Source organism: Poecilia reticulata, linkage group LG16 (genome assembly GCF_000633615.1).
Source record: "Poecilia reticulata strain Guanapo linkage group LG16, Guppy_female_1.0+MT, whole genome shotgun sequence".
In the NCBI taxonomy this organism is placed as follows: domain Eukaryota; kingdom Metazoa; phylum Chordata; class Actinopteri; order Cyprinodontiformes; family Poeciliidae; genus Poecilia; species Poecilia reticulata.
Genome location: NC_024346.1, coordinates 14110218 through 14128129, shown reverse-complemented (window position 1 = coordinate 14128129; position 17912 = coordinate 14110218). Strand labels below are relative to the sequence as shown.

Here is a 17912-nt window from a genome sequence, read left to right as displayed (position 1 = left end):
TCTCTCTCTCTCTCTCTCCCCGTGTGTGTATGAGTGTATGTGCAAGTAGTTAATTAGTAAATCCCCATTCGCCGCGCCTCAGGTCGGTTTGTTTTCCCCGGTCGACAAGCCGAGAGGAAAGAGAATTTGAAGTAGGATTCGACCCGTTTCCGCTCCCGTGTCTCAAGTATGAGGTTTGTGAGCGGGCTGTGAGTGCGCTGTGCGGCGCTGGCTCCGTTTGCGACTCTGAGCGCTTTCTGTGCTTTGCTGCCACAAGATGAGCCTTTCCGGGGGTCCAGCCAGAGCCGCTTTCCAGCAAACTTAGTTCTGGCCATCAAAAAGGTCATCATTTTGACTCTACGGTCAATCCCACCCAAATAAGCAATAAAGGAGGTCACTTTGTGGAGTTCAAGTGCAACGGGATTTTGTGTTCTGACTGCCTTAAACTAGAATTATAYCTATGATTATCTTTCTTTTTCTTGGATCATATTAGAAAGACAAGTCCAGCTATCAACATTCATTCAGTTCCTGCTTCACATTACATTATAAAGCTTTTTACCGGGTTCTCATTTTGAACATTTTAAACTGTCTTTTTAAAATCAGATTAGACAAACGTTGTGACTTGACTCCCCATGACTGTTTTTAGCTCATAAAATGCYAATTTTACAAGAATGTGATCTTGGTCTATCATCAACCCTAAACTTGACAAGCTTCAGAGGTGAGCATCCAGTTTAACCCCTCCTCCTCCTCCATCTCCTCTTCGCCTGATCCCATTGTCATAGACACCGGCTGTCTGCACTCAAGTGAATTCCATTGGTTTACTTAATTGATTATTAACTTACTGATAGAGGATCAATTGAATAATTAAAGTTTGTTAAGGGTGGAGTCGATTTAGTGGCATAAGAGTTGGCCTGTGTTTTTGCTTTTCATTAACATTTGCAGATGCAGAGCYGGCCCAAAGCAGGGAGAATCTGACCACCAGCTACTACATCACCAATAATGTCTCTTAAATTTTGCCAGCCTTTTTTCATATCTGCACTTATACACTCTGTGCTTTAAACTTAGTGAGGTAACTATAACAGGTGTAGTTCAGTTTAAAAATAAAAATAGATTTACTAAAATGTTGCATTCAACACCGCCTGCTGAACCTCGACCAAGAAACATCCTAAAATAAACTACAAGCAAAACATTTTAAAGACGTTTATGAGTACAGTATTATATGAACCATTGCATTACTATCATGTTTGCCTTTAATCTTTACAAGCACATTTCATCAACCTGTTTTAAGAAATGTAGAGTGSTCTTGGGTCCTCAGGCCAGCAGGGGGCCAAAGTGTGCATATGTCTAAAGCCGACCCAGTGTAGATGGTTGATGGGAATCATGGGGTGGGTTAAGATGTCAATGGATTACTTGATAACGCTCACAGCTTCTTTATTTGGAAGCTGGTCCAAATAGGACTTCTACCATCTAAACAAGCTCYGGTCAATTTCAAAGTGGTTTACGTGAATGCAGTGTTATGAATGTTTAAGATCGCTGTCATTAAGCAATTTATTTAGTAAACATGGGATGTCTTTTCATTGCTACACTGATGATTGTCAGATTTATTTGCCCATGAAGCAGAAGGATGTCCACTCCATCAAACATCTCCTGGCATGTCTAGGTGATATTAAAGCTTGGTTGGCCTTGAACTTKATAAATTTTAATGAAAACATAACAGAGGTGATTGTGTTTGGACCCAGTGGCTCCTGTGAGTCCTCCTCTGTTGACCTGGGACCCTTGGAGGTACATTTTAAACMTGTTATTACAGATCTTGGTTTTAAGGTGGACAGTGATTTGAAATTGGGCAGCYAAATCAGAGCYGTGGTTAAGTCCAGCTTTCATCATTTAAGGCGATTGGCATCAGTGAAATCTTTTCTTTCCAGGCAGCATTTTGAAACGGTTAACCACACTTTTATTTCGACTYGGTTGGATTACTGTAACGCACCTTATCTGGGAGTCAGTCAGTYGCTGCTATCACATCTGCAGCTGGTTCAGAATGCTGCTGCACAACYTTTGACAGGAACTAGAAAGAGGGAGCATGTGACCCCTGTCCTGGCCTCACTTTACTGGCTGCCTGCATATTTTAGGATTCATTTTAAAATTMTTATGTTTGTTTTTAAATCACTACATAATCTTGCCCCCGCTTACCTCTCTGAGCTTCTTCACCTCTATGCACCTTATCTGTCTCTCAGGTCCGCAGATCAGCTGCTCTTGGAGGTACTGAGATCTAGGAGGAAGCTCAGAGGGGAMAGGACTTTGTCTGTCATTGGCCCCAAGTTATGGAACGACTTGCCTTTGCAGGTCAGAGAGGCYCCTTCACTGTCCACTTTTAAAGTTCGTCTTAAAACCCATCTATTTTACTTGGCTTTCAACTCCAGCAGGATTTAGTTTTAAATTGTATGTTTTTGTTTTTAAACTGTAAGAGTTTTTATTTTTTTATTGTTATGTTGTATTTTAATGTACAGCACTTTGTATCAGCTGTGGTTGTTTTAAAGTGCTTTATAAATAAAGTTGGTATGGTATGGTACTATGTAGATAGGAGGCAGTGCACCACCAATGATCTCCCTGTGCCCCCAGGAAGCAACTAATCTAGTTAAAGCCGCAAAGTATATCTTTTTGTGAAACAGGTACTGTGAAGAGAATATGTAAAGTATTTCTGGTCTCAAATTAATTTGAAGAAGTACAAAAAAATAAAAGTCTTTTGGTAGTTTACGCAAATTCTGTTTTATGGGCTTTTAGAGCTCTACCTTTATTTCAGAGGGTTACTCTGAGTTCAAAGGTTTTACTCATTTTGTTTCCTTTGGGATAAACCTTGGGAATGCTCAGCCTCTCACACAAAACTCCTAAAGCCAGCACCTTGTGTTTTCTGAAAGGTCAAAGGTGGCATTGTGAGGTTAAAGCAAGGAAGTCACAACTTCATGTCATCTAACTTCTGTAAAGGATGAATGGCTATGAGACTCAAGGATATGGTGCCATGTTTACAGACTGTCAGGCATTTAATGCACAAATMCACCAGTACCACCAGTGTTTTTAGCACTTGAGTATTGTAGATGTCCAACACTGATTTTATTCATAACTCTCCATATTGAGCCTTCAAAGTTCCACTCCATGCCTCTTTTGGTTAAATTTTGAAAGCTCACGTTAGCTGGACATTACAACTTAGGTTGGTGATTTATGAACAGCAAGAGGCAGCCAAGACATGGAAATGAAACTGTTCAGTTGAAGAAGTCAATATAGCAGAAGTTTGCCTTGAGATTGGCTGTGATTATCTGTTAAATTCAGCCAACCTGTCTCAGTTTAAACATAGTGAAGATCTTAGTTTAAATTCATAGTTCTTAATGTGTATGTTAAGTTACATTTTTTTGTGGTTTTGTTGTGGGACTTGCCCTGGGTGTCATTGATGTTAGAACCACCCCTGCTCAACAGTGTAGAGTAGTAATACGATGGTATTATCAGCTTGCCCTTGAAAACGCTAGAAAATCTCAATCTTGCGAGTTTCCCTTTGGTCAACCTGAAGTTGTCCTCAGGAAAACTGCAGTTTTGCTGTGAACTATGATACACAAYAGTTCTGAGAGGAAGAACTATAGAGCAAAAGAAGGATCACCAGTTCTGCATGCTCATGTTCATGGTCAAAGCCAAGCACCCAACATAATCACATATTCATTCAACAGCTCCTGCACCTCTTTATTGCCCTCTAGTGCCGGCTTCTGATTCCAGTCGTCTATCACTGCTTGTTAACCTCCTGAACTGGTGCCGCCATCTGTTCCAAACTCCACTTTTGCTCCGGTGTTTAGATTCAAGTCGCACAATGGTGAGTCCGGTCCATGTGTGCATGTACAGCTGTGTTTTATTTCTTTTCTTGATGTGTRTCAGTMTTGGGGGCTTTGAGCATTGAATATCAGAGACTCACACACATAGCAGATGAAAGCTTTGCCAATACTTGGAGTCCCCCGAGGCTCGTGGCAATATTGATGCAAACATTGCTTTCTGTTTGTGTATTTGTGTGTTGCWGGTCTCTGTCAGTATTTATGCTTTAATTTGCAGCTGCTCATCATCCTCAGAGTCTGAAAAGGGAAAACACGTCTCAGACAACCTGACTGAATTTTTTTTTTTCCGTTTTTCAATCCTCCCCTGCTGATTTGTGCACAGCAGCTGGAGCGTCTGAGAGCCACCCCCCCCGCCCCCACTACCCGACCCACAACCCAACACCTGGGAGGTATATGTGACAAAGCAGGGAGGCGCCTGAAAGAGGATGAAAAACTGACCTATCACATCCCCATCGACTGAGTTAATTAATATAAGTAGAGGAGAGGATTCCTAGCTCACTTTTCACTCTATGGATTTGCTGTCTCCTCACATTTGCCGGGTTTTATGTCTGTTCAATGCAAACTCAATGTGTTCCGTCCTGCGGCGCGAGCGTGACAGCTCATTTTGGGACACGAGCCGTTTTGATGGGGCAGATTTTAATTGTGGCACAACAAAAGGCGGGGGCCCCTCTTTGTGACAGACTGATATGAAATCTACCACGAGTCGATGTCACATTGAAGCACGGAAAGCTGTTAAAGGGAGCAAACTCAATGGACGATATTTGAAGCTGAGGTTCCTTTAAATGTACTTTCTGTTTTGCTGCTCTCTTTGGGCACAAACATATTAAAGGAGGTACTTCTTACTCAAATTTAAAGACATAGGAGCAAGAAAGGGAATTCCTCATGGACTCTTAAGCACTTTCCACTGGTTTGAGGGCCGAAGACAAAAGAGTGGAGAGCATGTGCATCGGGGGGCGAGGCGAGTAGGGGGGGTGACACAAGCAGGACAGACAGGAAGACAGGCAGTGGAAGGTGGGAAATGGAGAGAAAAGGAAGGGAAAGAGAGCAAGAAAGAGCTCCAGTGCCTAGTCTTAATCTGAGCTGTTCTGATCAATAGCCCATTTCCCATTGTTGCCAGAGCTGTTCGATCGCTACACCACGGAATTAACACACCCACTTTAATCTAGGGGGAGAGGGGCGAGGGGGAAGGGAGGCAAGAAGGGGAGAAGGGGGCTTAAAGGGGGTGAGTGGGGAGCAGCTGTGGAGGCATTCTCAAATGAAATCAAATCTAATTGTTATCACTGTAGCTGCTGCACTTATTACTACCACTGTTCCAATTATCCATAGACCATATAGCTCACTTTTTCCTCCTCCTCAAAGGTGAGGTGTAAACTGGACGCAAATAATCCGAATTACTGGTYATTTGTTTCATTTTGCCAAGTGCAGATTGGATTGGGGGGGTTGTTGATGGTGCGGACGTCTCCGGAACAGAAATGGGCTCTGTGGTCAGGGACGGAGTAGCAGCCTGATCCCTCAGCTCAGATGAGCGGCTGCAAAGCGTTTTCAGCAGAGTTTTATTATTATCATACATGCAGTCATTCTGTGAGAAACCTTCTCAGGATCATAGTCATTTGAAGTATTTATTGTAGCTACACCATCCAGCAGCAGTTTAGTCTTTTTTTTTTTTTTTTATCAATACAGCCTGACAAAAACAAATTACAAACACTGGAAAGCAATACTTCGCAAAATACAAAATATAAACCTGCTTGTTTAAATATAGTTTTGGAACATTTTCTTTTTTTTCAGTGTTTCTTTTTTGCTTTAGACTTGTTGATGCTCAGATCTATGTCTTCATAAACTAAGATAAAATATACGAGCAAGGGCATTTGAATAAGGTTGTTGTAATGTTGTTGATCAAAGTAATTTTGAAAATTTTATATTTATATTTTCAGAATAAAAAATGTCCCTGTTAATTTTTTTACAACCTTTTAAGCAATCTTCTTTAGTAGATACTAAAATTAGGCTAGTAGTTGACCAAAAGGCTTTTTGACAGCAAAGAATAAATAAATAAAGATAACACTTTTACTGTGTTGGACTAGTGGCCTGTGCAGGGTGCATCTCACATGCATGTTTGAGAAATTCTTGAATCTCCAGTGGCGGCCATTCAGGGGTGCCTTAACGCCTGCTCATATAAAAAGCCGCCTATTTTCCCAAACCTCCTCCTTGCAGCTTCAGTTCAGTCGAGCTTCCGCCTCACAGAGCACCCTTCTCCTGTGCTTCCCCCACACAGCTCCACCAGACTAGCGTCAGCAACGGTTAACTAACAAAAACCCGGTGGAGCTGCACGTCTGCTGAGCTTAACGAGAAGGAGGAGTGTCAGAAAGGGTTGGAGGTTTTTAAAGAGACAGAGGCCAATTTCAAGGCCTCAGAAATGGCTGTTATGCAAAGTTACATTTTTTAAAAGTTGCTTTTGATATATACAGTATTTTCATAACAACTTAAGGTAACAAAGTTACTCGATTGTGCTATAAAATAGCACCGTGTGCCTGAAAAACACGCAACACCCCCCTTTTAAATTGTTCWTCAATATGTTTGTGTTGTCCTTCTTTTGTGTTGGTTGCCTTTCAWTGGCTCTAATTCTTGTTATATGTYTCCAAGAGGCCTTGCACATCTAGAGACTGATTGGCATATTCATCTTTTCAAAATAGCTCAGTATCAGTCAGATTAGGTGGAAAGCACTTATGAACATCAATTTCAAAGCCTTGGCACTATTGAATTTATGTCTGGACTTTAACTGGGGCATTTCAACATGTAATTTAATATGCTTAGGATCATTGTTCTGCTAAAAGTGGAATCTCAACCCCAACTTCAAGTCGGTTGCAGCTTCTGATTTTCTTTCAGGATTTCCCTTTATTCTTCTCTGGACAATGTTTCATTGACTGTGACCAGCTGTCACAGCTGCCCTGCAGAAAACCATTTCCACAGAACCATGATGTCGACAGATTTCCTGACCTGAGTTGTGAATCTCTGCAGGATCTGCAGAATTACTATGGACTTCTTGGCTAATGCTCTGATTTCCCAGCATGTCAGTTCAGGTGGACAGCAATGTTTTGGCAGGTTTGCAATTGTGCCATACTCCTTTCAGTTTTCAGATTATGGATTAGACAGAGCTCTGTGAGTTATCCGAAGCCTTTTTTTATTGCTGTATTACCGATCTCTGCTTTAAACTTCACTACCATCCATGTTGTGTTGGTCTTCACACATAAAATCCTAATAAAACACATTGAATTTTGTGGCTGCAATGTGACCAACAGTGACAAAGTTCAAGAAGACTGCATTTGTCATATGCTTTTGGCTTTAAAGGGAAAAAAAGTTAGTTATTCTTGACCTACTTTAGTGCATCACAGGATGACACTTTGTAGCAATAACCAACCTAAATAGGGATCTGCTGAGGTAATAACCTTAATTTCTTATGATATAGACAACAGGCAACATACTAACAATGCATTGGTCACACAACATGGAAACGTTAATTTCAAGTCATAAAATATGGTGCAAGGTGTAGAGTTTATCTTAGACAGGAAATTTGTAAAGTAAAGGTGCATTAAGCAATGCTTATATAGACTGAAAATAAATAAGTGATATTGTGTCATTAAAAGGAAACCTGATTTATGTATAAATATTAGCCAGAGGAAGCCTAAATCATTGAATCTAACTTTACTGCAAGATGTGACCGTGAGTTATTTAACCGTCTTTTTGATTTTCTCCTATAAAAATATTCCAACCAAAGTCAATCATGGTGAAACGGAGTAAATCAACCAATAAAACAGTAAACTCTGGGTTGATTTGTGCCCTCTGGAAGCTGAAATTGTGTTGCACATTCTCCACAGTGGATCTTTAATGTTCACGACTGTGAACTGCTGCGATCAAAGAAATCAAAGTGAAAGTYTTTTCCATTTCACAACACTGCATTCCCAGATWCATCTGCATTATTAAAGGGAATAACTGTGCTTTCGCAGTACCAACACTTGCATATATCTGTTAAGCACTGCTGTCTACAGCTTTAGGTGACGCCAGTGGGATCTTTGCTTGCCACCGTCCACAGAGGCAGCCCGAGGGAGAAAAACACAGCAGTGAAGCTCTTCCCCGCCACCTAAGGGCTACCAACCAACTTTTTCCTCCAATCCATTCTACTTATTCCACTCCTTTTGAAGTCATTTCATAACAGGGCAATTTTCTCGTTAGCGTTTGGCTTTAATTGTGGGTAATTAAGCGTGCTAGAGCRGTATAGAGAGCTCTGTTCGGAGGACTAGGGCGAAATTAGCCRTATGTCAGCTGTGAAATATGGGGTTAAGTGGGAGACGGGAGGGGAAAGGGAAAGGAGAGAGAGAGAGAGCCGAGGGGGGTCAGCGATTCCAAAACAGGGTTCACGCAATCTAAAGGGGGAAAACCGCTGTGGTTGTTGGGGAAGATGGAGAAGATGGCAGGAAAAAGGGAGGGAAGACGAGTGGAGWGTKWGAGACGGAGTTCAAATGAAAACAACTGCTCAACTGGTCTAAACTTTGGAGAGTGAAAATAAAAWAATAGTGGTCATGGTAGATGGCCTCAGGTTAACTCAGTCCTTTGCCATTTTGTAAACATGAACAAAGCAACGTGTATACCAGTAGTTAAACTACATTGTATCAGTTTATTTCTCTTGATAGAGTAAATACTATTACTACTACTAATAATAATAATATTAATAACAATAACCTTTTATATAATACGTTACAAGTTACATCAACTCGTCTCTAAGGGACTTCTTATCAACAGAGATTCACAAACACACACCAGAGTAAAAGTAAAATCGACATCAGAAAAATTCAAAGAAAAAGACACAGAGAAAGCAGATGCTAAATATTTGAAATCAAACCAACTAAAATCCAAGACAATTCATTACAAAAATAAAAAGTCAAATATAACAATTACAAGTTTCAGACCCCTGAGAAATATGAACAGAGGGAAATATGAGAATATTGATATTTTGAAGCTCCTTTTTAAGACGTGGAGCTTAAAGGAAAAATAATGTTTTTACTCTTAGGTATTGCATTGTTGATGAATTGTGGTGAAAAAATATATTAAAATGTTCAAGCCTCACATTATTTCATTTAATTGCATTCTGTTTTCTGAAACTTTGTATTACAATCYATTTCCAATGATCACTGTGCTGTTTCACACATGGACCAGTTAATTCTTAAGAAATTTACTAGAAAAATAACAAACCGAATCAAATGTAACTGACTGATCTCTAACTGGAAGAAATGATTTGATGGAATCAAACCACCACATTTCTTTGCATACTTATTAACAGATTACAGAAAACTACTTTGACTCMATTTGTCAAAAGCAGGTTCAAAACTTTTCCCTGGTAAATATGAATCGGGCATGATTAGCACAGGATGTCTCGCAGAATGAAGTGGTGAAATTACCAATATTTAGTTTTGTGCTGAAAAACTAAATATACAACAGTTAAAAGGGAAAATCTATGCCTTTATGTGCTTTTTTATATATATTCTGGTGTGCAGTTATGGCTAAATAATCTATGTTTTCTGGCCATAATTTCTGCTAATATCATTTCTGTATTTCACAGATAACTGCATTGACCAATGCTTAACCAGGGCTGTAACTAGAGMTAGTTTCTACCTGGTTCCTCAAAATTTTTGTTTAAACTATACGATCAAAAACCCTAAAATTCAATTCAGTATGCCTGAAACCACAAGTCGTTATATTATCAGCTTTTTTTTAGTGCTGTTTTAATAAACATGATGCGTTAGTGCACTGACAACAATCCTGAGCAGTGTTTAAAGCAAGATTTAGTAACAAGGTGGCATGTTTGCCCTTGYAGTTCCAGCAGAAAACATCTGTCCCTATGCAGCACATTGACTAGGTCAGTGATGGTTGATATTAAAATAAATAGAAAAATTAGCAACAGTGAGCTCATGCTAATTAAATTTTTTTGTCATGAAATTTGGTGGGGTTTTTTATTGTTCATCATACATTTTGCAGGAGATTTGTACAAGGTGCCTACAATATTAGAATCTCTTGTTTATTTCTATAAATCTGCATCCAGCTCCTGGTTTGCCTCAAAGTTGGAGCAAAGAAAGCACCAGTTTATTTAACAGAACCATAGCTTGCAGTGGTGAAAACACAACAAAAAATAGTGGATAGCAAGCAGAAGAAGCTGTTTATCACTGACTGACTGATGGTAAACCCTCGGTGTGAAACTGAATTTGGTAAAAAAAWWWAMAAAAAAATCTCCCAYTTCTGACTTCTGCAGAAGAACAGATAATAAATCAAATTTCAGTGACTTCTGTCTCACCTTTTCAGAAAGAACMGATTATGAGTCTCTTAAAAGATACTGTTGTGTACTATTAATTTACATATGCCGATAATATTCTGATAAATATCTGACATATTTAAAAACTGCTTCATCACCTGCTGTTTTAATGACTTTGGTCTTCAGCTAAGCGCAGGACAACAAATAATCCCATTTCACTGGTTACTTCCTTTAAAGAAATAGCACAACCGGAACCCTGAGGCRGCATTATTTATCACCAAGTGCAATGGCCTTCACACAAAACGACCCTTGATCACACTTTGCATTCGTTTGTGTTTGTATTTTAACCCCATAACGGTTGTAAATGTCCATGTGGCCATAAAGAGGATGAGGAATGATTTGAGTCATCGACTGTACTGTCAGATGCTCAGTGGATTGGGACTTACTCTGCTCGGCCCTTTATGAGCGTCCCAACCCCCCGTGGAACCATCCACAATGGCTATAATGAACCTGTTAAAGCCTCCATAAATATCGGCTCTGCATGCTTAGTGGTCGTTTGAATACCTCGGAAATAGACCACCGTTTGCAAACAAGGGGCTGGGCGTCGGAACTCGCCAAGCTAATACATAATCAATGTAGGGGAAACTCTCCCGCRGCAGACCTTCGATTCATACAGAGGCTGCAGATATGAAGTCGCTTAGAATAAGCCTGAAACTGCCTTATTGATCAGCACATTATCATCATCAATAGAAAAGGCTTTATTTGGGAGAAGTGAAAACGGCAGGGGTACTGAAAAGTCTGTGCAGAACAAAAAAAAATGCTTCAGAACTGCACTGGGAATCATCCTGCTGGTAATTCGGGGAGAAATTCAGGCTCTCCAGCAGGGATCTCGGTATAAAAGATGCAGTTTAGATGTGAGTTCAGGTTCTTGTAGACAAAAAGATGCCCCACATGGAGGATGATATCCAAGAGGAAGTTCAGTTTGGTTTTTTGATTCCTCTTCTTCTCTTTTCTCTTTGTGTGAATTACTTATGAGATGTCAGTCTCTTGTACTCGGCAGACAAAGCTCCAGAGTTCTTCCAGTTTGGAGGATTTCTGTCAGGGGAACCAAGCTATGAACAATACAAAACGGAGCTGGAAGGAGACCAATATTTTTCCCCAAATCAAACAAACTGCCAATGTGGTTTGTTCATGCATTATATTATGGATTTCCACCCAATTTCTCTTTCGAATTAGCAATTAACTTAGACTGGGYGTAAATAACACATGTGAATCATGGGCTATGTTCAATGCAGTCATTCTGCAGTTAATAAAATACCAGGTAAAATATAGCATCTCACCCAATGCAATAGTAACATGGAGCAAAAATCCATATGAGTGTTACAAAATTTGTCATGCCAACACTAAATATCCATGAACATCTTTTTCTGTGGTTATTGCAAGTCAGCCTTTTCATCAACAGTAAATATGGAGGAAGTGGATTTTTTTTTTWATCTCATATGTCATGTCCAAATATGATAATCTAAACAAAGATATTGAAAGTCAAATTTCTTAGTCTTTGTGATCAACCACAGAACAGCATGTAGACATCTATAGGGCAAACTCTTGTTTCTACCAWCATCAGCTCTGGAATAAACTCTCTGAAAACCTGAAAAGTACTGAACTGTTGGCTTCTTTAGATCAGGACCGAAAACAATRTTGTTTACTGCAGCTTTCGATCAAAGAACCTCACTAATGAACCGTTTGTTTGATCGCTGATGAGTGACTGACGTGTGAGAATGAAGATTCGTCTTAACATTCGTGTCTTTTTATGCAATGCTTTGAAGTGTTCRATACATTTAACTTTTCCAAGAAATATTTTCCATTTAACTCCTTTCATTTGATTTCCTGTAAAGCACTTTGGACAGCATAGAGCTAAACTATGGGCTATCTCAGCTCTATGCTGTCATCTGTTTCATTTAAAYGTTTTAATAGAATTATTGTTGCCAGTAATTTAACTTTACCCTGCTWTGGCAATATACGAGCAAATTAGTAAATTATTGCAACTTGGTAACAGTAACATACTGACAAGGACTTTAGAGCAACAATTAAAGTATTCACATAGCCTCACTTAAAAAACAGACACATATCGCAAAGGGTTTTGATGCTTTGAAGGTAACAATGAATTTAAATGCTGAGTTTAGCTATTTGGAAGTTTGGCTCAATATTAATCCCTTGGGTCTTATCATACATGTCAAGAAATATTGAAAAAACATCACACTTTGACACTTTGAYGAATGAGTTGACTTGAGGTTATCTCTGGTAATTTTCTCTCTGAATAGATTTACTATGCCTACAAGCCGCCTAAATACRTAAACCAAGACGATGCAATACAAAGAGGCAAAATAAGACTTTCAATTAGTTGGTTTGCAGTAATGCAGYTGAAGACTAGCTGATCTTCCTATTTGCAATATTCAGCAGATCAATGCAGCTTTTGATAAGCGGTAGAGAAAGGTGCTATTGATTGATGTACGTAATATTAAAGAATAAAATCACACATAACTACATAGAAATGTGGCTCTACAGTTTTAAAATTCAACACAAGTATTAAAGATATAATTCAGATTTCTTGAATTATATCTGCAATACCTTTAGCTCCTCAAAGGTATTACCCAAATTATTACAAAGCAGAAGTTCCAAGCAGCATTCTGAATTTTGACGCTTATGTTTGTTTTGACCTTGAATAACATGAACTTCAAATCAACAAAGAGGTCAGGCTGAAAATGCTCAGATGACCAATGTGTACCTGTTACACAAGAGGATGGTGCTTAGATGGAGATTGTCATGATGTGTCTCTTAAAATGTGTTTTTCTTTATAAACACAAAGAACATTTTTTTAAAAATGTAGCACTGGTTAAAAATATGCGACTGAGAAATATGTAAAATACTTAAGACAACTTGCTTTAGGATRACGTGGAAATACCCAAAGTGAACAAAAGACCTTGAACTGTGGAGAATGTTTCATAAATAAAATGAATTCAAGAAAAAGCAAAAAAATAAAAAAAAATCTTGAAAAGCAGCATCTTGAAAGTCCAACACTGGATGCAATCCTGCATCAAAGCAGCAGCTCTTGAGTGAAMGTCAGCGGGACGTCAAAGTTAAGAGTCTCACTTCTCTGTGTTTGGGAAGGAGTTCTCTATAATAATAATAATAAACTGAGCAGACCACCCGAGGTCACAACAACCTTCAACAGTGCTCTCAAACTGAATGAAATTCCCTTTTATCACAGCATCTGCATGTTAAACGTGACCACATTTGATGTAAAGTCAGGGATGTCTTAAAAGTAAAATACTAGTTGTCCACAAGAAACAGCCATATATGTTTTGCACAATGTTTTGTGTTTTTTTGGTCAGATTTAAGGCAGTAGCACTACCAACATGAGGTGGAAGTCAAACTTGAATAGTTGACTTTTATTTTCAGAGGGCCTCTCCAAATTCTCACTGGCCCCCATCTTGCCACCCTGTTAGAAATTTTCTATATGCGCCCCTGTTACAGGGGCGGTTCTATCAGCTGTACATAAAAGTTGGTGCATAGCAAATATTTGGTTGATTTTATTTTATTTATATTTTTTTGGGGGGGGGGGCGCTGGGGGAGGGGTTCCACTGAATAAAAAAAATACTCAAATAAATTATAAAGTTGCTATGCTTGTGATGTGTTGGATAACTTTTAAATAAAAAAAGAAACAAAATCTTTCCTCTGCAAAGTTCCACTTCCCCTGAAGGTCTTTTACTTTTTATCGTGCATATTTGTCCCTGAACAACACGCCCCGAGGCACAGCGATGTGTGAAAAAGCAAATGTAAGCCAGGAACTCTTTCGCTGTGAAGGAGACAGTTGCAAACTTCCAGATATGTTTGAAGAGAGCGCTCACAGGCTGCATCAATCAATTTCTACAGGAGAGGGGCACGGTTTCCCCTCTCACCCACGAAGTGCATCATATTTCTCGTGAGAATCYAATTTCTGGCGGCTTTCTCAATTATTAATGCCATCTGACTATAACCGAATAGGGAAGTGAGGTGCTTACCTTCACCGGCGCACCTTCATTGACTTGTCCAGCAGCTCCCTCCTCTTGGGCTGGAACGGGAATCCTGTTGACATGCGTGGAGGACTGACGGTAACTGTGCCGTTTTAGGAGCTCGGACAGCGCATCCTTCCCCTCCTCTGCATTTAACTACTCTGCACTGACGTGATGAATGAGTAGTAACGTGACTGAATACCGGCGCGAACGAAAAAAAAAAAAAAAAGAAAGAAATTGCGAGAGGTGTGGAAGCGCACTGCTACACACAGAGAGGAAAAAGTTATCTCCAAAAAGTTGTCAAGATTAAAAAAAGAAAATGGACTCCTCTCTAACCTGCTGCTGTCCGAAAGTGGTTTGATATTACTTTACAGGAGCGGAGCGTGAAGAAGAAAGCGCAGAGATTTGGTCAGAGGCGCGCAGGGGGAGCGATCCGGGCGCATGGGGAGGGATGAGTGCGCAGAGAAGGAAGAAGGGGGTTTGGGAGGTGGGGGGGTTGTGGGGGTGGGGGTAACAGAGAAGGTGCTGAGGCTGAACCTCCACCTCACATCAGCATCTAAGTTTCTATCAGCTGCGGACTGCGTTCTGCACGCGTTGCCTCGGCTGAAAATTGACCCGCGCGGTGTGGTGAAGTGGTCGCACATGGAAAAATATATGTAGACGGGCGGTGGTGGCCGGGAAAGCGGATCGATCGGGTTATAATTTTGTCCGAAGTCGAGGGGGAAAATAAAGTTCACGGAGGAATGAAATCTGAAAACAGATGGCGAATCCCGTCGTCTCTAAATAAGATTCGATCTTCGGGGATGGAGTGTGGATAATATTTGGTTGGACGTTTGATGAAAATGACGGAGGGTGCAGGTGGAGGTGGTAGTGGGTGGGATATGATGTGTCTGAGGACAGAAACTAAACTTGGGGAGAGGACGACACTGTGTTTTTTCAGATCCATCCGAGGATCTCATCCCCTTTCTCATTTGCCCCCAGTCGCACACAGGACGGCCCCCCTCCTCCCACCGCCTTCCTCCCCCGCAAAGAGGGCTGCGGGTGAAGGGAGGAAAAGCAGAGAAAACAAGAATACCAAATAAATGAGAAATTTTCGTACAGGCCCCGCTTCCGTGCGTTCCATGCTAGCAATAACAATTAAATATCGACCGCTTTCCCGGCCGGAGAGAACCTGAGATACCCAGAGACTGCCAAGTACCAAACCCCCCCCACCCCTCCCTGCTTCCCTCCTCTCTCTTCCATCTCTCCCCATCTTCCACATATGCACTCACTCACTCCTCCTCTTCTCGATATCCCCTCCCTATACACCTTTTTCCCTTCTAATCCAAGTCCATCAGGCCAATCTCTTCTAATTTGGTGTATCTCATTTCTCTTGATTCCATCCCACAACCCATTTCAGCTTCACTTTTATCATTGCTGATTTGAGAGGGTGTGCAGGGGGGGCACGGCCTGCGCCGCACAGTCCCATTTTCAGTCGGTGCAACAGGACTTCCTCACACCATGCGTGGCAGTTTATGAAAATCAATTATGAGATTGAGATTCACGTTGTTTGACTCCAAGAGGTTTGAGCACAAGCTGTGCGAGTGGCTCACTCCGTCTCATGTTCACACACACTGCTGGTTCAGATGTTTGGCTTTCAGTCAAGGTGAAATAGAAAGTACACCCTCACTGCATTCTAGGGTTTTGAAGCAAGACACGATAGAAATGACCTGGCATGGTTCTGAAATGTTATAMAACAAAAGGTCCAATACCTTTATTGCCTAATAAAAAAAAAATGCATTAATCCGTAAAGCCCCCTCATAYGTAGACCTTCAAACACATGTTGATTATGTTCTGTTGATTTACACGTCAGTCACTCCATCGGTGTGTCTGCCTTGCTCTGTAAAGTTTAGCACTCCAGGACTCATTTTGTTTTAATCTGTACCCCAAGAAAATAACACACACACACACACAAAATCTCCAACCATCTATCAAAATCAACCATTTTTGATTAAACATTGCTTCGGTTCATTGAGGTTCCTGGCCGCTTGTTCAATATTTCACTTGAGGTCCCACCGCARTATTTTGCAGGGACTGGATTCTTTTCTTTTCAACCATCCGATTGTAGATTTGCTGCTGTGTTTGGAAACTTTGTCCTGTTTTGTGACCCGTTTTCARCCTAATTTCAGATGTGTCACACAGATGTACTCACATTTCCCTCTAAAATAATTTGCTATACAGAAGAGTCATTGGCCCTTAATGACTGTAATGTATCCAGGTCCCCGGTCATGAAAAAACTCTCCATTTTATGTATTGAAATATTTCAGTAGTTCTACCAATACTAATATGTTCACAAATAGAGAGAGTACACACACTCCAACCATCCATCAATCCAATCAAATACACTGCAGAGATTGTGATATAAATAGCAGCAAAGTCGTTTTTGTTGGCCCAGGTTAAAAGCTTACGTATTGAGGTCAATTACAACTATATCACAATTTTTTAGCTTGGAATAACTTCCTGGACTCTTGAGTGTCAAGTTTCAAGAGCTGCTTTAACGGTTTGTTCATATGCCAAAGCCTGGAATCACACTGACCGAACAAAAAGCGGTGACCTAGTCCACTGTTGACCGTTTTACTACTTCTAGCAGCCTTGTACATGAGTAAAGCTGCTGAGTTTAGTGCACAATTAAAGCCTGTAAATCTAAGGAGAACGAGCTGCTTTTGAAAAAGAGGACAGATGGAGCAGGAAACATTTCAAAAGAGCTACAACCGGGTTTACCATGGAGAGGTGTCACATGCTGCTACTGGCTTCAGGACCATGGACAGAAGCTGCATGGTGATACTGATGGTAGCAGCGTGTTTAAGATGGGCAGCTGTTATTCTTATGGGACAGTGACGGACTTCAAAGGGCGTCTTTCGACTATGAGACCTGGAATGTTTTTGTTTCCAGAGTTTTCACCAACCTTGCCCATTTTCCTGTGAGCGTTTCCACTGTGATACATTTCCCTTAAGTCATTGCACGAGATGTAAATCCTGTGATTTTCTGCAATAAAACTAAAACTGACGATTCTCTCACTTTTGAGGCAGCAGAAAAGGAYGAAAGACATGCCTGCTATCGACATCAAACCCCAGTTTTCTAGCCATAAACTTSAGATGATTTTACAGTCTTTGCCCTATGAAATTGTAGTTTTACTTCATCYAAAGTCAGAGGAAGTTTGTCATGTTGAGTGGTATTTGATAAATCAATCCTGAGAAATACTGTATGTTCCTTAAACGCTGCAAGGAATATGCAGGYATAGAAAACAGATAGATGGATAMATTTATTTTCAGTAGCTTTCATAAAATACTGGTTTTGATGTGTGTCCTTCTGTGAGCTACTGTAGTAGTTTTTAAAACTATATAGATTATCCTGAAATCTGTGTTCTTTATCCAACAGGGAACATTTGGAGCTGCAGACCTTAGAAGACAAACTGGTCGCTCCGTTCCTCCCAAACAACGTCCTGCCCTTGATTGACAGGGACCCTTGGATTTGTGCAAACTGTGGAAAGACTACCAGAGGAGCAGCATCATGTTATCTGAATCAACTTTTCAAACGAACTCCACAACTATCAAAACTTTCTCCATCATTGTCGCTGTCTTCTCCCTTCTTTATATATTTTTTTCCGCCTCAGAACTTCTGTCTGCTCCCACCCAAACTATTCAATTTCTATTTATTTGCCCCTCGGTTCTCCCCCTCCCC

At 40.5% G+C, this 17912-nt stretch overlaps 1 protein-coding gene across 2 annotated transcripts in view; it reads right to left on the bottom strand.

Annotated features, from left to right (window-relative positions):
* The window catches only part of erfl1 (Ets2 repressor factor like 1), a 67836-nt gene extending 53270 nt beyond the window's left edge, over window positions 1–14566 (bottom strand). For both annotated transcript variants that reach the window (XM_008431278.2, XM_008431279.2), the window contains exon 1: window positions 14202–14566. The gene's annotated coding sequence lies outside the window, so the exon portion shown is untranslated. The remainder of the gene's footprint in view (window positions 1–14201) is intronic.
* Between the last annotated feature and the right edge of the window lie 3346 nt (window positions 14567–17912).